The 7755-nt window shown below is 25.1% G+C and overlaps 1 pseudogene; it reads right to left on the bottom strand.

Moving 5' to 3' along the window:
- Nucleotides 1–2371: 2371 nt before the first annotated feature.
- Nucleotides 2372–3875, bottom strand: LOC110646319 (piriformospora indica-insensitive protein 2-like; annotated as a pseudogene).
- Between the last annotated feature and the right edge of the window lie 3880 nt (nucleotides 3876–7755).

The raw sequence follows: 7755 nt of genomic DNA, 5'->3' as shown, positions 1-7755 counted from the left end.
ATATGAGATTAGATGGCTATTCAATAGCGACTTCGACACTTAAGTCAATAAAAGAGTTTTATCAAGAGATTACAGAATGTATAATTTTTTTTTTTAAGATTTTTAATACGTACCTTATACCATATTTTGAAATCTATTTATATAGGGATAAATGATAATTACTTTTAATACTAACTGAGATTTTCGCCTCTTCCTTATTTGTATATAATATTATGTATATTGATTAGTGTGCTTGATTTTAATCGTGATTTCTGATTTAATTTTCAATTATTTCGATTTTTAAAGTATTCAATTAGGTACTTCAAACTTACCCAACTCTGCTCTTTTGGTTGTAAGCTATGTCCCTTCTCTTTCTATCCTCTTTACGCTAATCAATAGGTATAAGGCAAGACGTCTAAATATAAAGATTTGGACAATTCTCTTTTAACTAGTTTTTGAGATTAAATTAGATTAAATTTATTTTCTTTATATAATATTTACGCAAATCCTTAATTTAATGTTGAATAATCTATAAATATTTAATTTTATTCATTTTATATTTCAAATATTTACATTTGTATGCGAGGAGAGTATATTGTTTTACATGCAAAACGTCTATACGGACTTGAGCAATGCGTAAGCTAAATTTTAAAGGTAAAAAAAAATTCTCAACTAACGAACCGCCATCAGAGCAGAAGTGATACTTTCAGACGCTGAAATTCCGTGTATGCATGGGTCTGAGTCCAGCAACTACAACTACAACTTTTATTTGACTTTTCCAATCGTTATTTTTTCTCAGCCGGTGATGTTAAATTAAATTCATTTACTCTAATCAATCTTCCATCCCCAACAACTACAACTAAAAGTTGTTTGTGATGTGTTTCCAGTCATACGACAGGAAAGAAACATGAATCGTCATTAAATTATAGCTTCCAAATCTATTGATGTTTTTTAAATTTAAATTAAATTAAAGTTCATTTGATTTAGTGATTGTAATCAACAACTAACGATTAAAAAACAATTTTTTTTTAACTTATAAAAAACTAAATTAAAAGCCAACTTTATTTGCTCAACCCAACATGCACTAAAATTAAATTTATCTTGAGCATGCAAAATGTCTTGTAACCTATTTCTAAAGGGAAGTGTACTTATCCAGAAGTATAATTTCGGGGAACTTATTATCTAAGAAGTATGATATAAATATATATGATTGATTAAGATGAACTATGTTCGGAGAGATTGGATAGAATGTTAATGCAATTGTAATAAAATTCATTAAACAAATCCCAACCCACAATTGCATAAGAGAGATTTGTATCCAATACAAAAGCAGCTGGTTAGGTGACAACCAGATAAAGAGAAAGGGAGGTCATCTAATGGGGATTTTTACTTAAAGGGTGTAATAAAAAAAAAATTATACCGCAAAAGAATAGGTTTGAATTTAATTATCCAAATGGGCAAGTTATGCTAAGGTGGAAAAGTTGAGGATGAAATGCGTTTCCAAACGTTATTTATAATAACATGCACCGTTAAAAATAAATAAGATAATTAAAAAATTTTAAAGGATAGTTGGCTGCCACCGTTTAGTTTTCTTTTAAACTTTTTAATTATTTTATTTTATAATTTAAATAAAATAAAATATTATTTTAATAAATAAAGTTATAATAATTAATATTATATATTATAATATATTTATTATAAAAAATTATTTTTTATTTAAAATTAAAATAAATTAAAAAAATAAAATAATTAAAAAATTTTAAGAAAAGTTAGACGCTACTTAGCCTCTAATTTTTTTTTAAATTTTTTAATTATTTTATTTTATATTTTAAATAGAATATAAATATTATTTTAATAATTAAGATTATATATCATAATATTTTAATTATTTTTATTATAAAAAAATTCTTATTTAAAATTTAATTAAATAAAATTTAAATTTTAATTAATTATTTAAATAATTTTTAATTATTTTAAATTTTATAATAAAAATATTATTTTAATAAATAATGTTATAATAAATTAAAGTTCAACTTTAATAAAATGATTATTAAATTTTAATAAAAATAATATAATAAATAATATTAATTATTATAACTTTATTTATTAAAATAATATTTATATTTTATTAAAACATAAAATAAAATAATTAAAAAATTTTAAATAAATTTAGACGTTTCTAGATTTTTTTAAAAATTTTATATTTTTTAAACGGTGCATACTATTGTAAATAGCATTCTGGGATCTCACTAATTCATTCATTTTAAATAATTAAATTCAAACTCATTTTTTTTTATATAATTTTTTATTTATTATACCCTTTGGGTAAAAATCCCCATCTAATGTTACATGAGTTGCTCTCGGGTCTCTAAGCTATCTACTCAAAAAGAGCCTACTGGAAGCTATCCAAGAGTAGAACCATCATAAATATCTGAAGCAGAAGCCACCAACACCCATCAATGCCACAGCTTGAGAATCCAAAAGTGACCATGAAATGAGAACTCTGATTCAATTTGCTAGCGTACAACTGGGAAACTGAATTAGGTTCAAGCAATGTGACCTCTTGTTGCCATGGTTTTACCCCATGTGGAACATGGTTTATGGAGAATTACCCAACAGGGAAACACAGATTTGGATTATTCCAAGCCCCAAAACGCCTACCCATTTTCCTGTAAAACCATTCAGAGAACTGGAGCTCTCCTGTTGGATTGTTTCCACTAATGTAGAGTGCAATAACACAAGGCGAAGTTGCTAGCTTTGGTGAGAGATTGCCTGTGAGGTTGTTGTTACCAAGACCCAAAAATCTCAATCTTCTCAACTTAACAAGGGACACAGGAATGCCACCTGTCAAGCCCATGTTAGAGAGGTCCAAAATATCTAAATTCTGTAGGTTATGCCACTCTATGGCCCGGAGATCTCCGCCAACTGGGTTGTTTGACAGGGCCATCTCTTCCAAGGAACCCATCTCCTGAAGTGAATTGGTTAGTCCCCCAAAACTATCTGGAATCTTACCATTAAAATAGTTACCAGCAAAAGCTAGCTTCTTCAAGTTGGCTAATTCACTAAAATTTCGCCCGTCAAACCATTTTCTAGTAGCACTAAAAACTGCAGCTTAATTAGGCCACCAAAACTAGCAGGAACTAGTCCAATAAGACCAGGATTCGATCTAAACTCTAATTTTTCCAAGTTGCCTGCGAGTTTTTCCCATTTTCTGCTAGGAATGGTGATGGGATGTTTGAAGGGTGACATAAAGCAATTGAAGAACGATAGCAATTTTAGGTGCTTAAGCTCAAAAGTTATCGCCTAAACTCAGCATTTGAGGCACAATCAAGAGAGTTGTCATGAATAGGTCCAATGCTCATGGAAGTCACAAACCAAAGCCCATCAAAGACATCACAAGAGACTCCCTGCAGAAGACAATGGCAACCATTAATGGTTACATCCACTAAATGGGAGGTACTGGGTCATCAAGTGCTTAATTAACTGTAAGATATATCTATCCAACAATTGAAATTAAGTGCAAACTAGAGATGGTGCCTCAATATTTTTCAATTTATTAATATATTATTTTGGATCAACCTTATCTCAAGTACATGGAGAAAAAGAACAGCAACAGAGTAAAATGAGGTGGTTGTGTGTACTTAGTACAATAATGCAAATTGCAATGTGACAATAAAGATTTCATAGGCACATAAAGTACCTGTCCACCTACAGGGATCCGGATAGAGAGCTGAATCATTCTACCACTTACCAACAAAGCCTTGTATGGCAAAGTACAGTGATGTTTGCTTCCCTACCTCCATTGGAGCCGCATCATTTTTTGCTTCACCGAAGGACCAAAAGAACAAACACAGTAACACCAAGATGACTTTCTTAGTGATGGAAAAGCTCTTCATGGGTTAAAAGAACCAAAAAAAAAAAAATGTCAAAAAGAAAGTTCTTCAAAACTAGTTATAAGAAAACAGAACAATAACAGAGGATATCAGGGGTTTTTCTTATCAAAGGGGTGCAATGAAAATAAAAATATACTTTCAAATTAATTATTAAAATGGAGTGAATTATGCTGATATGAAAGAAAAGAGAGCGAGACCCTAATTATAATAGCATTTTGAGAATGCTATTATAATTAGCGTTCAAATTTTAAAAATAAAAAGAAGGTTGGACACTACTTATAGTAGCGTTCAGGTTTCATTTTAATTTTTTTTAATTTTTAATTTTATATTTTAAATAAAATATAAATATTATTTTAATAAATAATATTATAATAATTAATATTGTATATTATAATATTTTTATTATAAAAAAATTATTTTTTAATTTAAAATAAAATTAAATTTTAATTAAATAAAAAAAATTAAATTATAAAATGTTATTATAATAAAATAATTTAAAAAATTAAATAAAAATAGTAGCGTCTAATTTTTTATTTTATTTTTAATTTTTTTATTTTTATATTTTAAATAATATATATATATATTATTTTAATAAATAATATTATAATAATTAATATTGTATATTATAATATTTTTATTATAAAAAAATTATTTTTTAATTTAAAATTAAATTAAATTTTAATTAAATAAAAAAATTAAATTATAAAATGTTATTATAATAAAATAATTTAAAAAATTAAATAAAAATAGTAGCGTCTAATTTTTTATTTTATTTTTAATTTTTTTATTTTTATATTTTAAATAATATATATTATTTTAATAATTAATATTATAATAATTAATATTGTATATTATAATATTTTTATTATAAAAAATTATTTTTTAATTTAAAATTAAATTAAATTTTAATTAAATAATTAATATTATAATAATTAATATTGTATATTATAATACTTTTATTATAAAAAATTAATTTTTAATTTAAAATTAAATTAAATTTTAATTAAATAAAAAATTAAAATATAAAATGTTATTATAATAAAATAATTAAAAATTAAAATAAAAAATTTGGACGCTACTTTCTAGATTTTATTTTATATTTTAAATAAAATATGAATATTATTTTAATAATTAATATTATAATAATTAATATTGTATATTATAATTTTTTATTATAAAAAATTATTTTTTAATTTAAAATTAAATTTTAATTAAATAAAAAATTTAATTTTTATAATTTTTTATTTATAAATTTTTTATTTAATAATAAAATTAAAATTTTTATTTAATAATAAAAAATAATAAAAAATTTTAATTTAATTTAATTTAATTTTAATTATTATATTGTTATTTATTAAAATAATATTTATATTTTATTTAAAATATAAAATAAAATAATTAAAAAAAATTAAATAAAAAGGTCCAGCCTCTTCATTTTAATTTTTAATTATTTTATTATAATAACATTTTAAAATATTAATTTTTTATTTAATTAAAATTTAATTTAATTTTAAATTTAAAAATAATTTTTATAATAAAAATATTATAATATATAATATTAATTATTATAATATTATTTATTAAAATAATATTTATATTTTATTTAAAATATAAAATAAAATATTAAAAAAATTAAAACAAAAGGTATACATCCAACTTTCTTTTTATTTTTAAAATTTATACGCTATTTATAATAGCATTCAAAGATCAAAATGCTATTATAATTAGCATTCCGTATCCTCTTAGTAATTAGCTTAAAATTCACTCTTTTTTTGTGTATTTTTATTTTCGTTGCACTCCCTCGGTAAAAAACCCGGATATAAGAGTGAATGCGCTTGGATTGGGTTGAACCCAGGAGAACATCCTGGTCAATAAAAAATATCTTGCATGTAAATTAACATAAGATCTACGTGGCCAAAGAAACAGAAACCAGAGAAAAAAAATAAAGGAAATATAGGACTCGAAACCACCAAATGGTGCCAAAATTTGGTGGGAGACTTATATGGACTTAGGCTCTTCCCGTGCTTCTCCTAAGCTCCATAACAAAACCACTGATAGAGAAGTATTAGTCAGTAGCAGCAGTGAAGAGAAGGGAAGCAAAGTAAGGAAGCAAAACTCAGGAACTTGCACTAGCTTCCTTGTGGTTACGGAAAACCAAGGAAAGAAATGTAGAGGGAGAGAACACAAGATCTAAGTACACATCTCAAAGTTGTGGAATTAATAATAGTAATGGCAGTAAACATACGAACGCATCAAGAGGAGATTGAGTCGTGTGCTTGTGTTGCTTGGAAAGCGAAAGAAAGGAAGGGTGACCCTTTATACGGTTTTTACCCGGAACCCATGATAAATATAGTTTTCATATTTTTATGAATTATTTCCTTCAATAAAAAGAAAATTTATTATCAGTTTTCGTTAAATATTTTACTTGAAATGGTAACATGAAAATGGAAGTTGGAGGATTTATGGTTATGGTTAAAGAGGAGAGATTAGTTAGAAATTTTTGGGTTAGGGCTTGAGTGTTAGGAAGAAGGGGGACCAGGACCAATACCATTATCCAATGGCCATGCAAAAGAAAGAGATGCATGGAAATGCATCCAAGACAAATTTTGGTTTTGGGTATTGCTTTTTTTTTTTTTTTTTTTCAATTCGGTATTGCTTTTCGGCCTTTTCTTTCTTGAGACTTATTAGCAGTTGTGTGAGAGAGAGAGACATAGTAAAAGACAAAAAAGAAAAAAAAAAAGCTTTGAGGTTGTAAAAAGTGAGCACACTGCTAAGCCTGCAAATGGGTTCATAGGGAGAGCAAAAGGGCTTATTGGAGTTGAAGGCATGTGGGGATGAATTTAATTCTTGAAAGATTCTCGTTCAAGGCAACGAGACCATAACCCAGCTTTTTACACAAATCTTTTCACTTTTTAGATATTATGTTCTCATTTTGACATTGACGCATGCTGTTGTTTCCTTTTTCACTTTATGTCTTGTATATATATTTGTTAATCTCTTTTACATCAAAATTTCTTTTTAAAAAAATTGACTAATAGAGCTTAAACACCCAATTTTTTTTTTATTTATGTAACATGAGTTTTGAAAACATCTTTATGAAATTGAATTGTGACCTTGGATTAATGTAAATATTATATATTTTATTTACTATGATAGTATTTTGAGAAATTTGAAAAATACAATGAGATTAAAATTTAAGAATTTTATGTGATTGTATCGTACTTTTCATTATGATGTAATTCTTTTTTTTTTTATCATATCTTGCACATAAGTATAATCTTTATAGTCTAATGACGTAAATTTTACATCAATTTTTCTCCTCTCTCTATACAGTAATTCTATAATTATATATGTGTCTTAAATTTATGTGACTATATAACATTTTAGTTGAGAGAGAAGTATTTAATTAATGAACAAAGCATTAATTTTCCTAGTTATTTTTAATATCGATGATAAAGCTCATTGTTTTCCCTTTTTTTTTTTTGCAATAGGTAGGACTTAATAATACACATGGATTTTTTAATGGATGCAAATATGCACCATTAAGATTTATTTAACATACTCCATTTATATGAAAAATTATAGTTTTAATGATAATTTACATGAGAAATTATATTAAATGAATGTAAATTATATTTAATAAATTAATTACAAATTATAGTTTTTCATATAAATAAAACGCATTAAGTAAATATTAATGGGGTGTATATTTACACCCATTAGAAAAACCGTAATATGTTCAAAAAGAAAATTAATAAGGGATATGAAATAAATTAACAAGGACAGAAGTGAACAACTGGAGTGTCCATTTTGTGGGTAAAAACCCAAATAACCCCGAACGTAATTTGTTAAGGTGTGTTCCCAAGGAGCTAAAACCACTGAA

This window comes from Hevea brasiliensis, chromosome 13 (genome assembly GCF_030052815.1).
Source record: "Hevea brasiliensis isolate MT/VB/25A 57/8 chromosome 13, ASM3005281v1, whole genome shotgun sequence".
Classification (NCBI taxonomy): Eukaryota; Viridiplantae; Streptophyta; class Magnoliopsida; order Malpighiales; family Euphorbiaceae; genus Hevea; species Hevea brasiliensis.
The sequence above is the reverse complement of the archived record's forward strand: the minus strand, read 5'-3'. Positions and strand labels throughout refer to the sequence as shown.